We start from the raw sequence: 22,138 nt of genomic DNA, 5'->3' as shown, positions 1-22,138 counted from the left end.
CACTGATTATATGGTTTATAGATAGATAGATGTTCCATTGTGTATATGGTTAGCTTTACTCCTAGATAGCTGTTTTTGGTACAATCGTAAATGGGATTGATTCCTTAATTTCTCTTTCTGCTGCTTCATCATTGGTGTATAGAAATGTAACAGATTTCTGTATATTGATTTTGTATCATGCAACTTTACTGAACTCATTTATCAGGTTAGCAGTTTTTTGGTGAACTTTTTCAGGTTTTCTATGTATAGCATCATGTGCATCTACAAATAATGAAAGTTTTACTACTTCCTTGCCGATTTAGATGACTTTTATTTATTTTGTTCTCTGACTTCTGTGGCTAGAACTTCTTTACTATGTTGAATAAAAGTGGTGATAGTGGACATCCCTATCTAAGAGAAACAAAATTTTCAAGAGTTTATTTGAGCATCTACATCAATTTCAATCGGTGCCAGAGTGAAAGTGGTTAGAAGCACACCACCAAAAGGATTAAGTGGAGTGATTTTTATACAGAAAATATGGAAGTGAAGGAAGGAAATTATGTGATGAATATACAGCTTAAAGAGTTGCCTTAATCAAGAAAGCTTAGTTGGCTGTGATTAGTTGTTCTTAAGATTCATTTTCTTGAATTCGAGTGCATGGATTCTGGCTTAGGCTCTGGTTTGGTTACAAAGGCTAAAGGAATTAGAGCCACCTCAGCCCAAGAGTGTCCTCGTTTAATTACTTTAACAGTCTTTTTAATTTTAGCCATTCTAAGGGATGTAGAGTGATTAACATCATGGCTGTAATTTGCGTTTCCCTGAAATACTTCCCAACCCCGACTCCCATATTTAATGGCCAAAGATCTTCTCAATCTAGGAAAAGATCTGTGCTTTAAAAATGTTTGCAACAAAGAATGTTTACTTTGCAACTGGTAAAATAATAGTGATTTGTATACTAGAAACAAATACGAATTTAAAATTTATCTCATGCAATACTTGTAGCTTCCTGAGCACATACTGCTGTTTTTTACCTCCATGTCTTTGCACATACTAATTTCCTCGTGGGGAAGGCCTTTTCTTATCCCTCTGTAATCTGTTCTAGTGAATTCCTCATCAGCCTTCAAAACCCTGTTGAGGAACACATAACTTCTTCCATGAAGTACTCCCTGACTTTCCCAAACATAATTAGGTAACCATTCTGTCTTCTATCCTATATTTTAGTATGCATAACACATGCAGTGTAACATCTTCCAGGGCAAGAAGCAGGTCTTACTCATCTTTATAACCCCACACCTAAAACAAACACAGGCACATACCAGCTCAAAAATATCAAAATAATCATGTTATATAGAAATAATTATACAATATAATATATAATTATATATCATATAATTATAAATTAAATATACAATATATAATTAAATATAAATAATTATGTTAAATTAAATATGTAATTAAATATAAATAATTATGTTAAGTATAAAAAGTTATGTTCACCATTCTAACACTGCTTTAGGTCCAAAAATTTTTACATCCACTTTCATAACTGTGGCTTCCAGACTGTAGCGGGCTGAATGCTGGCCCAGAGGAAGAAATGTCACTTCCTAATCTCTGTAACCTAAGGATATTATCTTGTATAGCCAATAGATGTGATTAAATTAAGGATTTTAAAGGAGGCGTTTATCTTGGGTATGGGTGGGCCCTAAATGTAATCATATGTATCCTTCTAAGAGTGAGGCAGAGGAAGTTTTGAGACTGAAGAGGTGGCAGCAATGTGACCAAAAAGGCAGAGAAGCTGCCCCAAGCTAAGGTATGCTCGGAGCTGTAAGATGGAGGGAAACGATTCTTCCTTAGAGCCTTTGGAGAAAGTGCAGCCCTTGATTTCAGTCTTCTGGTAGCCAAGCTGTGAAAGAATAAATTTTTGTTGTTCTAAGCCCAGTCAGTATCTGTTCCAATAGCTACAGGTAACTAATACACTGGCTTCCTTTTGTTCTATTATTCCCCAAAACAGAATTTTATCAAAAATTTAAATTCCTACCATAATTGGGCTTTTCTGATTTCAGTCAACATACATGTATAAATTACAAAACACAGAAATGTTATTAGGCACTCAAACGATATAATAAAAGAAACAACTCTTATTGTACAGAGTTTACCAAATGAACTCACAACACAAATTTTTTTAAAAGTACGTGGTTGAAACAAACTTTTAAAAAAGAAAGGTCAGGGTGCCTGACTGGCTCAGTGAGTTAAGGGTCTGCCTTTGGCTCAGGTCCTGATCCTAGAGTCCAGAGGCCAAGGATAGAGTTCACAGCAGGCTCCCTGCTCAGCAGGGAGTCTGCTAATCCCTCTAACCCTCTTCCCACTGTGCTTTCTCTCTCTCAAGCTCATACTCTTTATCAAATAAATAAACTCTTTACAGAGAAAGGAAAGATGGGAGGGAGGGAGATTGGCTGGTTAAACAGATTACTTTGATCAGCCTGTTAATCAAGGAGCACTTATTAAATGAACTAGTCTCTGTGAAAAATTTTTTTTTAAAGACTCAGCACAACCCCTCTCCAAATACCTCATCTTCCTCACCTTGCAGCTCTTACTATCATATAACCATACCCACTTGTCCTTCCCATCACTTCTTTTGACTAGTCCCAGCTCTAGAGACTTACCTATGACATCTTCTTTGCACAGGGGCTGTATTTCTTAAGCAGTGGTACAATGTCTACCCCAAAGGATGGAAACTCAAAATATTCTAAAAGCACAGCTGCTGATACTCATGGAAAGCTTCCAAAACACACTCCACTAAAAAGCACATGCTATGCCTCTGAACATTTCAAAACATTGTTTTAAATACTACATGCCCCTAAAGTGATTGTTGTTTTTTAAAAACATTAGAAGTCTAAGGAGAACTACATCAGGCTTACATTGCACTTATAACAAAATGTTAGAAATCAATGCCTTTGAAATCCAGAAAGAATATTACAACAGTCACGGAAACAGCCTTTGGAAAGCCATCCCAGGATATCTTGTATACCAAAAAATGTCACAACTTGACACCCTGCCAAAACCTCAAGTGCAGCTGAGAAGAGACCCTTCAAAAACCCTGGTAAGGTGCCAGGCCCTTAGAATGTAATTGTGACTTAGAATGAAACAGGAGGGCAAGGAAAGAGGAAGGGAAGAAGATATGTATTAGAGTGGCTAGCAATCAGCCACCAACCACTCTGAATTAAAATGTTATTTTATTCTTATAATTGCACTGTCTGCCTCTGTACAGCTTAATTCATACAAAAGAATTCTAGAAAACAGGATATAGTAACCAGTCAACCTCAGAAATAAGTTACAAAAGTCTCTGAAAAGTTCTGATCTGAAAAACAAAGATGACTGTTGCCTAAACTATACTTCAAACTCATTTTAATGTTTCTTAGTGTAGGCTCTCTTAAATATAACATGGGACTTTCCAAAAGATTTATCAGTACTTACTACCTTTGTGCAAGTTGTAGAGGCTTCTTTGCTAATAGGCCCATACACCTGAAACACATAAAGCTACCATACAGCTTGTAATACAAAATGAAGCCCTTTTATTGATCTGACAACTTATCCTGGGAATTATTTTTTTAAATAAATCTGAATTATTTCCATGAGCTTTATGCCTTAGTCTGAAAAGTTAAATAAAAGAAAAAAAAAAAAAAGGAAAAAGGAAAAAAAAATTGATGAGTTCAAATGAGTTACATAAAGCAAAGTAATGTATTTTTGCTCAAGTTAACACATTCTCTTTTCCATCCTTGAGGATCTACCAAAAAGTATAAAATTTTTCAGAACCAGAAAAGGGAAATATATAAAAGTCATTCTCATGACACAGATTGATTTTAAAACCTTATCTTACAAAAGAAAAAAAAATGCAATTAAACAATCAGTATTTATTGAATGGAGAGGTCACCACACCATATTTACTGAGTGATCCACTTATACTAAGAGAGCTCTAAGGGGCATACAGAAATAAGCAGACCATCAAGTCAGGCAGACTTAGCAAGGAAGAGCTTGCCCATATTAAGAGTATTACAGACAAGGGGCGCCTGGGTGGCTCAGTGGGTTAAGCCACTGCCTTCGGCTCAGGTCATGATCTCAGGGTCCTGGGATCGAGTCCCACATCGGGCTCTCTGTTCAGCAGGGAGCCTGCTTCCCTCTCTCTCTCTGCCTGCCTCTCTGCCTACTTGTGATCTCTCTCTGTCAAATAAATAAATAAAATCTTTAAAAAAAAAAAAAAAGAGTATTACAGACGTTTTCTAAGTGTCTGTTAAATGCTAGACACTGTTAGGTATAGGGATGCGGTAGTAAATAAATGAAAATCCTTGCCCTCAATGAGTTCATGTTGGTCAGTGAAATATACATGTTAACCAATAATTGCTGACTGTACAAGGGTAAGAGAAAATTTTACTATTTATTAAATTCTTTTTGTACTTAAAATTTTTTTGCCATGTACATATATTACCAATTCTAAGTAATATATAAATTTGGAAAGTTTATAAAGTATAAAGCAATGTAACATATTTATAGATGGCAGGGAAGAGAGGCCTAATTCTGCTAGAGAAGTTGTCAAGAAGACGTCACAAAGAGGGTAATCCTGAGATAAAGAAAGAAGCAGAGAAGAAATATCCAGTAAAGAAGGCATGGAGATAGAAGACAACTGTGTGGGTAGGGAATAAAGGGGTGGGGAGCAGACAAGCCTGCAGAGGTAGGGCAGGGCCTTGAAGGCAATGCAATATACACTGACTCGAGTTTATCCTCGGGTCTCAAACAGCCAATGAAAGGTTTTAAGCTTGTGGGTGGATGAGGGACAGTATAGGGTGATTTCAGATTTGTACTTAAGAAAAATAACTAGGTTATCCAAGGTTTGTAGAATAAACTGGGGTGGGGTGGAGGGGAGATCTTAAGAGAAAAGGAAAGGCTGGGAAAGTAATGATAAAGATCGGAACTGAAATACCGACAGCAAGCAGTCAACAGGGAATGGTCCTGAAAATAAATTTAGAGGTAGCAGTAAAATAAATTAGTAGTTAGATATTGATACCCCCTCCCTCAAAAAAATAAAATAAAATAAAATCTATTTTAATATTAGTTAAAAGACCAATCAGAAAATCAGAAAAGCAAAAGCAAAAGCAAAATGGAATCCAGTTAAAGTGAAGAAAGGTTGTTTCAAAGATTACAAGCACTAATCCTCCATATGAAAAAAGAATCAAGCAAGGAACCTTTGCAAAAGCATCTTAGTAAACGCAAATACCATCATAGTACAACACTCAAAATATCTACCTTTCTTCCATAGGGATTTCACCAGCAGAGGGATAAACACTAAAGCTTGCTCTGTCAGGAACAAAGACATAAAATAAGTATTTTGTTCTTTAAATGTCCACCTCCTGTAACTCCTCCTCATTCTTTCCTTCAAACAATCATCTCTATAGCAACATACTCTTAAGAAATTCGTGGGTGGAAAGCATATGTTTTTGCAAAAATATGTGAACTCAAGAACACGACTACTCTATTTTTCCCTTTAATATAAGAGATTCACAATACACCCTAACTGCAAAATAAAGATAACTGCAAAATATGGAACAAAAAAATAGACTTAAAAATACAAGGAAATGTAAAAATTGGTATTGCACACACTTACATGGAAATTCTTTTTATAGGTTACAATGACACCTTGTGGTAAGGCTTTTTAAACAACAACTTACTTTGGAAAATATTTTTAAACCAGAAATAAAATAAAATTGGTTTGGAAAATAGCAGAGACCAAGATCACATGCTGAGGTGGAATTAACATGTAACATAATCCATTTGGAAAAATAAGGTAACGGAGGCTCTTTAAAAATTAAAAATAGAACTACTATATTATCCAGCAATTCCATTCCTGCTATTTACTAGAAGGAAATGAAAATGCAAACCTGGAAAGATAAAAGCACCCTGACATGTGCTGTAGTATTATTTACAATGGCCAAGATACAGGAACAACCTAAGTATCCATGAACAAATGAATGGAGAAGAAAACTGATACAGACACACAAAAACACACAATGGAATATTATTCAGCCATTAAAACAGAATGAAATCTTGCCATTTGTGATAACATGGAAGGACTGTGAGAGCATTATGTTAAGTGAAGTGAGTCAGAAGTAAATAAGTGAATAAGTAAAATAAGTGCCTCCCACCCCCGACACACAAGACACCCCAACCTCAAAGACGGTGGTTACCAGAGACAGGAGACGAAGGTTGGGGAAAAATGAATGACCTGTCTTTATTGTTTAAATAAACTGAATTTTTAAAAAAAGAAGTGAAGGGGCGCCTGTTTGCTCAGTTGATGGAGCATGTGACTCCTGATCTCAGGGTTCTGAGTTCAAGCCCCATGTGGGGTACAGATACTACTTAACAAATCTAAAAAAAAAAGAAAAGAAAAGAAAGGACAAAAAAAAAAACCGAAAACAAACTTTAAATAACATCATATTAAGGGCACCTGGGTGGCTCACTGGGTTAAAGCCTCTGCCTTAGGCTCCGGTTATGATCCCAGGGTCCTAGGATTGAGCCCCACATCGGGCAGGGAGCCTGCTTCCCCCTCTCTCTCTCTCTCCCTCTCTCTCTCTGCCTGCCTCTCTTTCTACTTGTGATCTCTATCTGTCAAATAAATAAATAAAATCATAAAAACATACAGCATATTATATAGGGTAAAGCACCTTACAAACTATAAAGTATTATACTATTCTTTTCAATTAAGCTAAAATTAGTTTTGAAATCTGGGGCAACCCTTTTACATGACAATACTGACTGACATACAGTTTATGAACTATGAAAACAATTTTGTCATTACTCCTTTCTTCTCAATTGATAATACATTAAAAATTTCAATCTTGATTAACCCAATTAACAGAACTTATAATCATCTTTCATCAAGACTTGGTTTACTAAACCATGCTGAACACTAGTAAACATAAAGAAAGGTTATTAATACACTTTGCACACAATCACCTTTATGAATCTCCAAAATATTCTTCTCCCTCAGCACCTACAGTACCATGATCACCTCTTATCTCTTTGACCTCTCTCCTTTATTTGTTCCCTTTCTCTCAGTCACCATGAGAATCTCTGATCCACTATGCATCTCTATAAGAAAAGTCAAGTTTTCTCTGACTACTTCATTTTTTACACCTATTTGAATGACACTCAAATTTACACCCACATTCCTAACGCAGCACATAACTCCCACTCTAATCACATGTCCCATCCACAACGGAAGTTCAACATAAGAATTACACTCATTAACTGCAAATTTCCATCTGCTTCCTTTAAAAAAAAATTACCACTATCCTCCCCTTATTTCTTAGTACACAAATCATTCCCCGACTCCTGTTAGTAATAAATTATTAATCTTGCTGATTCTTCTTCGTTTGTCTCTTGATTTTAATCATTCTTCTTCATTTCTAGAGCCATCACCCTCTAGAGCAAAACCGCAAATATTTTACACTTGATTTAAGAGAAACCTCCTAAACATGTGCCAGATTTTGGTCTTTCCTCATCCTTATATAACAAATATCCACCACGACAATCCTTCTCCTACACTGTGTCCATTACTATAATTGCACTTTTATAATCCTCCTATTGTTTACTGGATCAAAGCTAAACTTCTCAAACTCAAAACCTTGGATTAGCCAACTCCCCCTACAAAAGCAAACATTTCATTTTGCTGCCTCCTAACACTCCTCTGCTAGAGTCTATTAAGTTAAGCATGCTTAACAGTCCCTCATACACGTCGCTTACTTTTACCTTGACAACTGTGTTCAAATAGTTATGCCAAATTAAAATACCTTCTTAAATCTCTTCAATTAATCCACAAATCAAGGTCAGACTAACCTGAAACCCTATGTCTAAACAATCAAGAAACTACTTTCAGGGCTTATAGTTACTCTAAAAGTAAACATAAATAGGTTCTCCCTGTCTTTCTGCTCCACTGATTTCTGCCTTCCTTGTGCTTACTTCAGAATATTTTTCTGTATTCTATCACATCTGCACTTTTCTCCACTAGTGCTTTATAATTATGTAAACTATCTTTTTAAAGAAACTGTAAGTACCTCAAAGGAAAGAGGATAATCTTCTACTTTTTGGGTCCTCTTCCTAACTCTCAGTTCCAGTAAAATTAGTTAATAATGAAGCATCTGGACACTATATCATACTCAAAGGGTCTGTCCAACAAGAAGATCTAACAATTTTAAATATCTATGCCCCCAACGTGGGAGCAGCCAACTATATAAACCAATTAGTAACAAAATCAAAGAAACACATCAACAATAATACAATAATAGTAGGGGACTTTAACACTCCCCTCACTAAAATGGACAGATCATCTAAGCAAAAGATCAACAAGGAAATAAAGGCCTTAAACGACACACTGGACCAGATGGACATCACAGATATATTCAGAACATTTCATCCCAAAGCAACAGAATACATATTCTTCTCTAGTGCACATGGAACATTCTCCAGAATAGATCACATCCTTGGTCCTAAATCAGGACTCAACTGGTATCAAAAGATTGGGATCTTTCCCTGCCTATTTTCAGACCACAATGCTCTGAAGCTAGAACTCAACCACAAGAGGAAGTTTGGAAAGAACCCAAATACATGGAGACTAAACAGCATCCTTCTAAAGAATGAATGGGTGAACCGGGAAATTAAAGAAGAATTGAAAAAAATCATGGAAACAAATGATAATGAAAATACAACGGTTCAAAATCTGTGGGACACAACAAAGCAGTCCTGAGAGGAAAATATATAGCGGTACAAGCCTTTCTCAAGAAACAAGAAAGGTCTCAGGTACACAACCTAACCCTACACCTAAAGGAGCTGGAGAAAGAACAAGAAAGAAACCCTAAGCCCGGCAGGAGAAGAGAAATCATAAAGATCAGAGCAGAAATCAATGAAATAGAAACCAAAAAAACAATAGAACAAATCAACGAAACTAGGAGCTGGTTCTTTGAAAGAATTAATAAAATTGATAAACCCCTGGCCCGACTTATCAAAAAGTAAAGAGAAAGGACCCAAATAAATAAAATCATGAATGAAAGAGGAGAGATCACAACTAACACCAAAGAAATACAAACTATTATAAGAACATACTATGAGCAACTCTACGCCAACAAATTTGACAATCTGGAAGAAATGGATGCATTCCTAGAAACATATTAACTATCACAACTGAACCAGGAAGAAATAGAAAGCCTGAACAGACCCATAACCAGTAAGGAGATTGAAACAGTCATTAAAAATCTCCAAACAAACAAAAGCCCAGGGCCAGACGGCTTCCTGGGGGAATTCTACCAAACATTTAAAGAAGAACTAATTCCTATTCTCCTGAAACTGTTCCAAAAAATAGAAATGGAAGGAAAACTTCCAAACTCATTTTATGAGGCCAGCATCACTATGATCCCAAAACCAGACAAGGATCCCATCAAAAAAGAGAGCTATAGACCAATATCCTTGATGAACACAGATGCGAAAATTCTCACCAAAATAATAGCCAATAGGATTCAACAGTACATTAAAAGGATTATTCACCACGACCAAGTGGGATTTATTCCAGGGCTGCAAGGTTGGTTCAACATCCGCAAATCAGTCAATGTGATACAACACATCAATAAAAGAAAGAACAAGAACCATATGATACTCTCAACAGATGCTGAAAAAGCATTTGACAAAGTACAGCATCCCTTCCTGATCAAAACTCTTCAAAGTGTAGGGATAGAGGGCACATACCTCAATATCATCAAAGCCATCTATGAAAAACCCACCGCAAATATCATTCTCAGTGGAGAAAAACTGAAAGCTTTTCCGCTAAGGTCAGGAACACGGCAGGGATGTCCATTATCACCACTGCTATTCAACATAGTACTAGAGGTCCTAGCCTCAGCAATCAGACAACAAAAGGAAATTAAAGGCATCCAAATCGGCAAAGAAGAAGTCAAATTATCACTCTTCGCAGATGATGTGATACTATATGTGGAAAACCCAAAAGACTCCACTCCAAAACTGCTAGAACTTGTACAGGAATTCAGTAGTGTCAGGATATAAAATCAATGCACAGAAATCAGTTGCATTTCTCTACACCAACAACAAGACAGAAGAAAGAGAAATTAAGGAGTCAATCCCATTTACAACTGCACCCCAAACCATAAGATACCTAGGAATAAACCTAACCAAAGAGGCACAGAATCTATACTCAGAAAACTATAAAGTACTCATGAAAGAAATTGAGGAAGACACAAAGAAATGGAAAAATGTTCCATGCTTCTGGATTGGAAGAATAAATATTGTGAAAATGTCTATGCTACCTAAAGCAATCTACACATTTAATGCAATTCCTATCAAAGTACCATCCATCTTTTTCAAAGAAATGGAACAAATAATTCTAAAATTTATATGGAACCAGAAAAGACCTCGAATGGCCAAAGGGATATTGAAAAAGAAAGCCAAAGTTGGTGGCATCACAATTCCGGACTTCAAGCTCTATTACAAAGCTGTCATCATCAAGACAGCATGGTACTGGCACAAAAACAGACACATAGATCAATGGAACAGAATAGAGAGCCCAGAAATAGACCCTCAACTCTATGGTCAACTAATCTTCGACAAAGCAAGAAAGAATGTCCAATGGAGAAAAGACAGCCTCTTCAATAAATGGTGTTGGGAAAATTGGACAGCCACATGCAGAAAAATGAAATTGGACCATTTCCTTACACCACACACGAAAATAGACTCAAAATGGATGAAGGACCTCAATGTGAGAAAGGAATCCATCAAAATCCTTGAGGAGAACACAGGCAGCAACCTCTTCGACCTCAGCCGCAGCAACATCTTCCTAGGAACATCGCCAACGGCAAGGGAAGCAAGGGCAAAAATGAACTATTGGGATTTCATCAAGATCAAAAGCTTTTGCACAGCAAAGGAAACAGTTAACAAAATCAAAAGACAACTGAGAGAATGGGAGAAGATATTTGCAAACGACATAGCAGATAAAGGACTAGTGTCCAAAATCTATAAAGAACTTAGCAAACTCAACACCCAAAGAACAAATAATCCAATCAAGAAATGGGCAGAGGACATGAACAGACATTTCTGCAAAGAAGACATCCAGATGGCCAACAGACACATGAAAAAGTGCTCTATATCACTCGGCATCAGGGAAATACAAATCAAAACCACAATGAGATATCACCTCACACCAGTCAGAATGGCTAAAATTAACAAGTCAGGAAATGACAGATGCTGGCAAGGATACGGAGAAAGGGGAACCCTTCTACACTGTTGGTGGGAATGCAAGCTGGTGCAACCACTCTGGAAAACAGCATGGAGGTTCCTCAAAATGTTGAAAATAGAACTGCCCTATGACCCAGCAACTGTACTACTGGGTATTTACCCTAAAGATACAAACGTAGTGATCCAAAGGAGCACGTGCACCCGAATGTTTATAGCAGCAATGTCCACAATAGCCAAACTATGGAAAGAACCTAGATGTCCATCAACAGATGAATGGATAAAGAAGATGTGGAATATATACACAATGGAATACTATGCAGCCATCAAAAGAAATGAAATCTTGCCATTTGAGACAATGTGGATGGAACTAGAGCGTATCATGCTTAGCAAAATAAGTCAAGCGGAGAAAGACAACTATCATATGATCTCCCTGATATGAGGAACTGGTGATGCAACATGGGGGCTTAAGTGGGTAGGAGAAGAATCAATGAAACAAGATGGGATTGGGAGGGAGACAAACCATAAGTGACTCTTAATCTCACAAAACAAACTGAGGGTTGCTGGGGGGAGGGGTGTTTGGAGAAGGGGGGTGGGGTTATGGACATTGGGGAGGGTATGTGCTTTGGTGAGTGCTGTGAAGTGTGTAAACCTGGTGACTCACAGACCTGTACCCCTGGGGATAAAAATATATTATATGTTTATAAAAAATTAAAAATTAAAAATTAAAAAAAAAATTTAAAAAAAAAAAAAAACAACAAACAGGAATGCCCATCCTTCTCACCATCTCCAAAATGGAAAGTAAGTGTATTTCCACTGAAAGGTTTTAATTAAAAAGGCTTTTGGCAAAAAAACAAACAAACAAACAATGAGGCATCTAGGTGGCTCAGTTGGTTAAGTGTGTGCCTTCAGCTCAAGCCACGATCCCAGGGTCCTAGGAATGAGCCATGCAGTGGGTCCTTGCTCAAAAAGGGGCCTGCTTTACCTTTCCCTCTGCCTCCCCCTCCTTTTGTTTGTGCTCTCTCTGTCAAATAAATAAAATGTTCTTTTAAAAATTAGTAAGTGAGGGATGCCTGGGTGGCTCAGTGGGTCAAAGCCCCTGCCTTCCGCTCAGGTCATGATCTCTTGATCCTGAGATCAAGCCCTGCATCAGGCTCTCTGCGCAGCAAGGAGTCTTCTCCACCACTACCCTCCCCACACACCCCAGCCTGCCTCTCTGCCTACTACTGATATCTGTTCAAGTAAATAAATAAAATCTTTTTTAAAAAATTAGTTAATAACAAAAGCAAACCATAAAATTCCTTTGATGTGAATCCTACTTTCCGGCAGGCTTACAATGTAATTTCAGAGATGGGGAGGAATGTAACCAAGAACAATGTTTGCAAATCAATTATGCATGCCTTATAACAATTATCCATCAAGATATTTCAGCTGAAAAAAATTCTGGGTACAGTATGGTAGCCAAAAGCCTTAAAAATGAACAGATCCTTTGACCTAGCACTTCCACATGTAGGAATTAATTTTAAGAAACTAATCAGGTATGCGTACCAACATTTGTGTTGAGGGATCACTTCATTTATCATTCTGTGAATATTTACTGAGTACATTCCAAGGGCCAGCTAGAAGTGGAAGACACCCTGCCTTCACGGTGCTTACATCAGCATGCTATTTATTACAGGAAAATGGGATTTTTTTTAAAAGCATGTTTAAAGGTAAATAAATAAATAAATAAATAAAAGCATGTTTAATAGTAATTTATACCATATGCATGGATCAGATAGTAACCTGATTGTTAAGATACTGTTAAGATGTTCATTTCTCCCAAAATCAATGCAATGCCATTGAAAATCCCAGAAAGCATTACAGAAATTAATGAGCTAATAATAAAATTCACAAGGAGGGATGCCTGAGTGGCAGTCAGTTAAGCATCTGTCTTCACCTCAGGTCATAAGCCCAGGGACCTAGAATGGAGCCCTGCATCGGGCTCCCTGCTCAGTTAGGAGTCTGCTTCTCTCTCTCCCTCTGCTGCTCCCCTGCTTGTGCTCACTCTCTCTAATAAAGAAATAAAATCTTCTTAAAAATAAATTAAATTAAAATTTTTAAAAACCCATGCAGAAACACAAAGAACCTAGAATAGCCAAAAGAACAAAGTTGGAGAATAAGCACTACCTGATTTCATGACTTACTAAATGCAATAAAAATCAAAACTGCATACCATTCACATCAACAGACACATAAATTCATTAAAAAAGAGAGTGAAGTTCAGAAATAGATTCAAACATATAATGGCCAACTGATTTTTGACAAAAATGCAGTCAGTTCAACAGAGCCAGGAAAGTCAGGGAATCAAATCAAGGAAAAAAGGGAAAGCCAGGGAACAAATCATCCTGGCACAACTGCCTATCCATATGCAAAAAATGAATTTCAAGTTGTACCTTGCACCATTCAAAAAAAATTACTCAAGATGTATACGTAAATAAAAAACTATAAAATTCTTAGAGAAAACATAGAAAAAATCATTTTAATCATGGGTTAGGTATAAGTTTCTTTAAATTGGTTAGTTATTATTAAAATTAACAAGTTAATTCTAAATCAAAATTCAGAAATTGTGTATTTAAAAGACACCACAATACAAATGAAGATAAGCAAGGCTGGAAGAATAATTTATAAATCATATATCAATAAAGGGCTTACATTCAGAATACATAAAGAATTCTGAAAACCAAGTAAGAAAATAACTCAATTTAACAAAAAAAAAAAGTGGCCAAAAAATTTGAACACTTTGTCAAAGACAATACACAAATGGTTACATAAACATTTGAAAAGATGTTAAATATCATCAGTTATTAGTGAAATACAAACTAAGAACACCATGTAACACTACTATACACCTATGAAAATGTTAAAACTTAAAAGGTTGATCTTATAAAGTATGGACCGGGATGTAGAAGAACTGAAACTTTTATAAACTACTGGTGGAAATGTAAAATGGGAAAATCATTTGATAAATTTTTAAGAAAATGTCAGATATTTGCCACATAATCTAGCCATTTCATGTATAAATATTCACCCAAGAGAAATCCAAGTACATCCATATGAAGACGTCTACACAAATGTTTGTAGCAGCTTTTTTTCTGAGACTCAAAAGTGGGTTCATCAAGACATGAATGGATAGGGAGACAGTCCAAGATGGCAGAGGAGCAGGAGACCTTAGTATCATCTGGTCCCAGGAATTCAGCTAGATAGCTATCAAACCATTCTGAACACCTGCAAAATCAATTGGAGATCAAATAGCTGCAACACTACAAATAGAAAAGTGACCACTTTCTGCAAGGTAGGACGTGCATGGAAGTGAATCTGATACATGGGAAGATGTCGAGGGGGTGGGTATCCTCACCAGCCGGCTACCAACAAGTGATACAGCAGAAGAACACAGAATTAGAACTTTTAGAAATCTGCTCCAGTGAGGGATGTTGCTCAGGCAGCTAAGAGGGGAGCAGAACTCTCGCTGGGACAGTGTGGTCTCGGGATACTCAGGGTCACAGGAAGACTAGGGGTGCCTGACTGCAGCAGAGCTCCTGGCAACAGAGAAGGGAAGCCAGCTGCAGAGTAAGCCGAGCAGTGGGCTTTCAACTCCAATTGCCACAAACTGCAAACCACAGCACGTCAGGTCACTGCTCTTCAAGCAGAGGCCCAACAAGCCCCAGAACCAGCAAGAACACCCTTCCTCCCCTAGGTGGGGGCGGGGGAGGTGGTGGAAGCACACTGCCAGAGTCCGCAGGATTTGGAGACTGCACGGAAAGCCTTCAGGGAATAAAACCCACACCAAGCAAACAGGAGCAGATTACTCAGCCTGGCCCTTAGCAAAGGCAATACAATTCTGCCTAGGGCAAAGACAATCAATGCAACAGGGCCCTCCCCAGAAGATCAGCACCAACATCCAGCCAAGACCAAGTTTACTGATCAATGAGAACTGCAAAACTCCAACCCTAGGGGAATACAACACATAGAACTCATGGCTTTTTTTCTCATGATTCCTTAGTATTTCAACATTAATTTTTTTTTTGTTTTCTTTCCCTTTTCAAACAATTTATCAACTCCTTTTAAAAATCTTTTTTAATTTTAATTTTCACACTTATACTTTATCCCTTTATTATATTTAATCTTATTGTTTTACAAGTTTTCCTTTCTTTACAATTTTGGGATACAGTTTCTTCAAAAAGACCAAAATGATAAGGAAAAATCTGTGTTCTAAGATGTCTGACCAAGTTAGCAAAGGAGTCCTAGCTTCTGCTGCAGGGCTCTTCCGGGTTCTTCTCCCTAACCTATTCCCATGCAAGCCAAAAGTACCAAGTATGCAGAAATGGAAGGGTATAAATTACCCATTTTATCTGTGCTCGGGAGATCATTCTCCTCTGAGCCTGCTGGTGTTAAATAAACCTCCAATCCTCCAAGGTCTCCAAATACCACTTGGTTCTTCTGCCAGGATCCAGTCCAGGTTCCCTCATACTTGACTCCTCAACCAGGAAACCCTACTCTTGGCCCATTGTTGCCACCGGTTTGGGAGCAATGGTGGAGCGGTAACGGAATGAGGGATCATAAGGGAGAAGGGGTGCCCTACTTAATCTTCAGCAGTCTCCCACCCGGTCACCTCAGTCCGGCCCCGCTCCACTGTTCCTGCCAGACTTGGTAGGTGAGGACCTGGTGGACCTGGTCCTGACATCAGATTCCAGTAAGGCCTGGGGTCCCAGGACCCAGTCAGGCCCACCCATCGGGTAGAAGGGAAGACTGATCACATCCCAGAGACCTCTGATGAGAGGTCTCACAGGTAAGGACTCCTGGGGTGGGAGGTCCCTCAGGTCAGGAACCACCCCACCTCCGAAAAGAGTGGACAGGAAAGAATTTCCAAAAGGAAAGAAATTCCACAGGTCAGGGCCTCCTGGGGCGGGGGGTGAGGGGGTTTGTAATAACTTCTGGAGCGAATGTGTGAGTGAATGTGTAATTTGACCTTGTCTTGTCAGGTAGAATAATGCTGTGGCTCCACGGGCAGGCACCTTTGGGTCCCCAGAAGCCTACAGAGTCAAAGTAGGGCCTAACCTGTTTCCATGGTGACCTCATAATGTCTAAGGCAAGCCGCTTCCAGACGCCAGTCCGGGGATTATACAGACTCGCTATGGCCAAGAGGGTCTCCTACAGGAGGGCAGATGGTGGGCATCAGACTGGTCTCTCCTTTGGAGGGGCACCAACCCTTTGTCTGTCTCCATGCCACCACACATGGGAAACATCACCATGGGATCAGGGCAGAGCAAACCTACGGTCCTAGAAACCATGATCAAAAATTTCAAGAAGGGGTTTTTAGGAGACTATAGAGTTAGATGCATCCTGGCAAGCTGAGAACCCTATGTGAGTTAGAGTGGCCTACCTTTGATGTTGGATGCCTTCAGAAGGGACACTGGATGTCGCAACAGGTCCCAACAGTCTGTCAAATACGGCGAGTTGTAACCAGGGACCCAGGACATCCTGACCAGTTCCCATATATCGACTCCTGGCTGGAAATTACCCAGACCCTTCCCCCTTGGGAGCTGTTCACTTGCAACAGACAGGAACAGGCTAGGGTCTTAGTTGCCGCATCTAAGTGGCCCAAAGAGGGGCGCCTGGGTGGCTCAGTGGGTAGGCCTCTGCCTTCAGCTCAGCTCATGATCTCGGGGTACTGGGACTGAGCCCTGCATCGGGTTCTCTGCTCAGCAGGGAGCCTGATTCCCCCTCTCTCTCTGCCTGCTGCTCTGCTACTTGTGATCTCTCTCTGCCAAATAAATAAAATCTTAAAAAAAAAAAAGAAAAATAAATCCTTATTAAATAAATAAATAAATAAATAAGTGGACCACAGAGAACAGACAGAAGTCCCAGCCTCAGCATATCTTAGCCAGATGTCCTGAGGATGAACTTATCTCGCTCCATACGAACCCCCAAGCCCATATGAACCGGACCTTTCAGTTCCAAACAATCCACCGCCACCAGTCTCTCTGACACCCTTGGGTCCAGAGAGTCCACCAGCACCCCCAGGCCCAAAGGATGATTTTCTCCAGGACCAGCAGCCAGACTGTGCCCAGATGCAAGTGCCCTCCAGATGCTGGTATGGGAGGCACAGGAACCTGAAAGGTGTGACAAAGACAGGATGGTCCAACCTGGACATTTCATGATGTACTGTCAACCTTTCTCCACCACTGACCTCCCTCAACTGGAAGCACAAAACCCCTTCTTACTCTGAAAAGCCACAAGCTATGATAGACCTTATGGAATCCCTTTTCCAGGCCCACTGGCCAGCCCGGGAACAGCCAACGGTTACTGTGCACCCTGTTCAACATGGAGGAAAGAAGAATAATGAGAGGAGCACAACAGTACCTAGAGGAATGCGCACCAGTAGGAGTTATCGACCCTGCTGCCTGGGCTAGAACAGCAGCACCCAAGGAGCACCCCACATGGGGCTTCAACAAGGATGAAGGACAGGCCCACATTTGCTGATACCAAGAAGCCCGCCTCCAGGGAACCCAAGCAGCAGCAAAGAAACCACGAACATGGCCAGGTATCCACAGTCACTCAACAACCAGGGGAGTCCCCCGGGGACTACTACGAAAGATTGTGTGAAGCCTATCAGGTGTACACTCCATTCAGTCCCAAGGCACGGGACAGCCAACAAACGGTAAACCCCTCCTTCATGGCTCAAGCCGCCCCAGACATCAGGAAGAAACTCCAGAAACTGGAAGGATTCGCAGGGATGAACATCACCCAGCTAACAGAGGTTGCTGATAACTTCTTCATGAACAGAGAGGTCACAGCCGAGAGGGAAGCAGAAAAGAAAATGAAGAAAAAAGTCAGCTTCCTCTCCTCGTCCCTGAGGGAAAAGGGCAATGCAAAGGCGGGAAGCCTCCCACCACCAAAAGGGGACATTGGTCTTTTGCCAAGGGGGTTCTCGTTGCATCCATGAGGGTGAGGGCTCGGACTTAGGCATACAGCTCAGCCCATTGTGCTGACCATCCAGCAGTTAATGTCTCCCTTCACTACTGTGCACATGCATGGGGCCATCTCTAAGGAAACAGGCCTCCTTACTGTCGCAGGGAAGCTATCAAAAACAAGGAGGAGATACTAAAACTCCTCGAAGCTGTCTGGCTTCCAAAGGAAGCAGCAATCCTGCACTGTAAGGGACACCAGAAAGGAGATGACCCCAGAGCACGAGGAAATCGTCTGGCAGATGAAGCGGCCAAGACTGCAGCCAGGAGGGACAAGGTTCCTTCCCTCACAATGGCCCTGACACCCCTGGAAGAAGCCCCTCTTCCCAGTCACACTGAAAAAGAAAGAAAATGGGCCAGGGCTGAGGGGCCACCCTGACTAAAAAGGGATGGGAGGTGATGCCAGACGGGTGTGTCTTCGTTCTAACAGCAACAGGAGGGCATCTAGTGAAGGAGCACCACCAACTCACTCATCTAGGAAAAACTGCAGTAGAGGCCCTCCTCAAGAAGCGCTCCTACATCAGCGAGCTGCCGGCACGATGCCGAGCAACGAGTGAACGGCGCATAACGTGTGCTAAGAATAATGCTCGAACTATACCACGGCCCCCATTGGGGTCCAGAGAATAGGAGCAACCCCCTCTGAAGATCTAGAAATAGAATTCACAGACATACAGCCCAGTGAGGGGTACAAATATATCCTAGTGACAGCGTGCACATACTCTGGTTGCACTGAGGCCTTCCCGACCGGGACGGAACAGAGCCGGGAGGTAACCAGAGTCCTCCTGCGAGAGACTGTGCCCGGGCTCGATCTGCCATTAACAATCCACAGTGACAAGGGACCCCCGTTTGCAGCAGATATTGTACAGACCTTAACCAAATCTCTCTACATCACCTGGAAGCTCCACATGGCCTACCGGCCTCAAAGCTCAAAGTAGAATGGATGAATCGTAGCCTCAAGGGAACCTTAGCAAAGTTCAGCCAGGTTACTAAATTTCCATGGCCAGATCTGCTACCCCAGCCTTCCTAGGCACTCGCTGCATGCCTGCAGCAGTAGGCTTCTCCCCTTCCGAACTGATGTATGGACAGCCTCCCCCGTGCCTAGAAGCCTTTCAGGGAACCTACATCAAATTGGAGGTAAGGAAATAGGGGAAAAGCTTCAGGCACTGGGGCCCATCTTAAATAAGCTACAGAAATATACCACCAAAAGGGCACCAATTTCCTTAGGGTCTCAGGTACACTCACTCCAAACAGGAGACTCAGTTTGGGTCAAAGATTGGACAAGGACAACCCTCAAACCACAGTGGACAAGGCCCCACACTGTTGTTCTAATCACCCCTAATGTCCTCAAGGTCTCAGATGTCACCCCGTTGGTCCACCAATCCAGAGTAAAGAAGTCTCACCAGTCAGAAGAGGAATCACATCAGCAGAAAACTCAACCAGACCCTATGGACCCGCTCCAGCTCCACCTTCAGCAAGACCTCACTGACTGATGGACATCTGTTCACCATGGTCCCTGCCTAACATCAGCACAATATCCCTCAGGAGTCAGGACTTTAAGTCCATAGAAAACACTTACCAGGCAAGCCACTGCCCAGATATTAACCTCACAGGGCTATCAGTCCATAGTAGATGATAATGATAACCTGTAAACTAGGTGTTTAAAGAGTCATCAAAGGGGGGGAATGATAAGGGAAAATGTGTGTTCTAAAATGGCCGACTGAGTCAGCAAAGGAGTCCTAGCTCCTGCTCCAGGGTTCTTCTGGGTTCTTCTCCCTAACCTAGTTCCACACATGCCAAAAGTACCAAGTATGCGGAAATGGAAGGGCATAAATTACCCCTTTGTCTGTGCTCAGGGCTCAAACCTTTGGAGATCATTCTCCTCTGAGACCGCCGGTGTTAAACAAACCTCCAATCCTCCAAGGTCTCCGAGTGCTACTTGGTTCTTCTGCGAGGATCCAGTCCAGGTTCCGCAACAAAATACAACCAAAATCTAGTGTATTACTCTGGTCTATTCTCCTGTATGATCATATTCACTTTTTTGTTGTTACTGTTTTTCTTCTTTTTTTTCCCCCTTCTCTTCTCCCTTTTTTCTTTTTTTGTTTTGTTTTGTTAAAGTCTTTTTAAAATTTTCATCTTAACATTCTATCATTCCAATGTATTTAATTTTTGTATATATATGTTTTTCTTTCCTTACTATTCTGAGATGTAGTTTCTTCTAGCAAACTGACCATATAATACTCACAAGATATTGTATTGTTCCGTTCTGTTCACCTGTTTATATCCCTTCCTTTGCTTTTGTTGTTTTTTTTTCTTTATTGCTCTTTCTTGTCTTTTAATTTCCATTTTTACAGTTACAGTCTATCTTTCATTATATTTAATTTTATTTTTGTACATATTTAAGTTTTTCTTTAAAAATTATGAGATCTATCTAGTTTCAAAAAAAAAGAGACCAAAATACACACAGAATCCAGTGTACTGCTCTATTATGCTCATATTTCTGATTATAATCTCTTCCCCAGCCCCCTCACCCTCTTGTTTTGGGTCTCATCTTATTTGTTGAGAACATATTTCTCTGGGTTAGTTGTTGCCATTTTAGTATTTTGTCCTCTCGTTCATCTATTTTTCTCTGGACAGAATAACAAGAGAGAAAAACTCACCTCAAAAAAGGGAACAAAAGGGACGCCTGGGTGGCTCAGTTGGTTAAGCAGCTGCCTTCGGCTCAGGTCATGATCCCAGCATCCTGGGATCGAGTCCCACATCGGGCTCCTTGCTCGGCCGGGAGCCTGCTTCTCCCTCTGCCTCTGCTGCCACTCTGTCTGCCTGTGCTCGTTTGCGCGCGCTCTCTCTCTCCCTCTCTCTCTCTCTCTCTCTCTGGCAAATAAATAGGTGAAATCTTTTTTTAAAAAAAGGAACAAAAGGGTGCCTGGGTAGCTCATTAAGTTAAGTATCTGCCTTCGGCTCAGGTCATGATCCCAGGATCCTGGGATCAAGCCCCATGTCAGGCTCCTTGCCTGACGGGGAGCCTGCTTCTTCCTCACCCTCTCCCTCTGCCTGCATCTCCCCCTGCTTGTGCTCTCTCTGTCAAGTAAATAAATTAAAAAATAAAAAAGAAAGAGAACAAGAGGTAATATTGACTATCAGAGATCTACTCAGTATGGACGTTATATAAAATGTCGGAACTAGAGTTCAGAATAATGATTATATGGGCATGTGGATGGCTCAGTCAGTTGGGCATCTGCCGTCAGCTCAGGTCATGATCCCAGGGTCCTGGGATTGAACCCCACATTGGGCTCTCTGCTCAGGGGGGATCCTGCTTCTCCTTCTGCCTGCTGCTCTGTCTACTTGTGCTCCCTCCCTCTCTATCAAATAAATAAATAAAATCTTAAAAAAAGAATAATGATTATAAAGAAACTAACTGGGCTTAAAAAGAGCATATAAGACACTAGAGAAGCCCTTTCTGGAGAAATAAAAGAACTAAAATCTAACAAAGTCGAAATTAAAAAAAGGGTACTATGAGCTGCAATAAAAAATGGAGGCTCTAACTGCTAGAATAAATGAGGCAGAAGAGAGAATTAGTGATACAGAAGACCAAATTATAGAGAATAAAGAAGCAGAGAAAAAGAGAGTTAAACAACTACTGGATCATGAGGGAAGAACTCGAGAGATAAGTAATACCATAAAATTAAACAATGTTAGAATAATTGGGATCCCAGAAGAAAAGGAAGGGGGGGGAGCAGAAAGTATATTGGAGCAAATTATAGGGGAGAACTTCCCTAATCTGGGGAAGGGAACAGGCATCAAAGTCCAGGAGGCACACAGAATCCTCCTCAAAAATCAATAAAAACAGGTCAACACCCCAATACATAATA

The 22,138-nt window shown here is 40.3% G+C and overlaps 1 protein-coding gene across 4 annotated transcripts in view; it reads right to left on the bottom strand.

The window, feature by feature from the left end:
- The window catches only part of CEP83 (centrosomal protein 83), a 140,010-nt gene that overhangs the window by 102,833 nt on the left and 15,039 nt on the right, over positions 1 to 22,138 (bottom strand). Inside the window, exon 1 of one of the 4 annotated variants that reach the window (XM_032346765.1) lies at positions 5,278 to 5,301. The exons of the other annotated variants lie outside the window; for them this stretch is intronic. The gene's annotated coding sequence lies outside the window, so the exon portion shown is untranslated. Of the gene's footprint in view, positions 1 to 5,277; positions 5,302 to 22,138 lie in introns of those variants that run through there. 4 annotated transcript variants of the gene reach the window in all.

The sequence above is a fragment of the Mustela erminea genome, chromosome 6 (assembly GCF_009829155.1).
Source record: "Mustela erminea isolate mMusErm1 chromosome 6, mMusErm1.Pri, whole genome shotgun sequence".
In the NCBI taxonomy this organism is placed as follows: Eukaryota; Metazoa; Chordata; class Mammalia; order Carnivora; family Mustelidae; genus Mustela; species Mustela erminea.
Note: the sequence above shows the minus strand (reverse complement) of the source record. Positions and strands in the feature narration are given on the sequence as shown.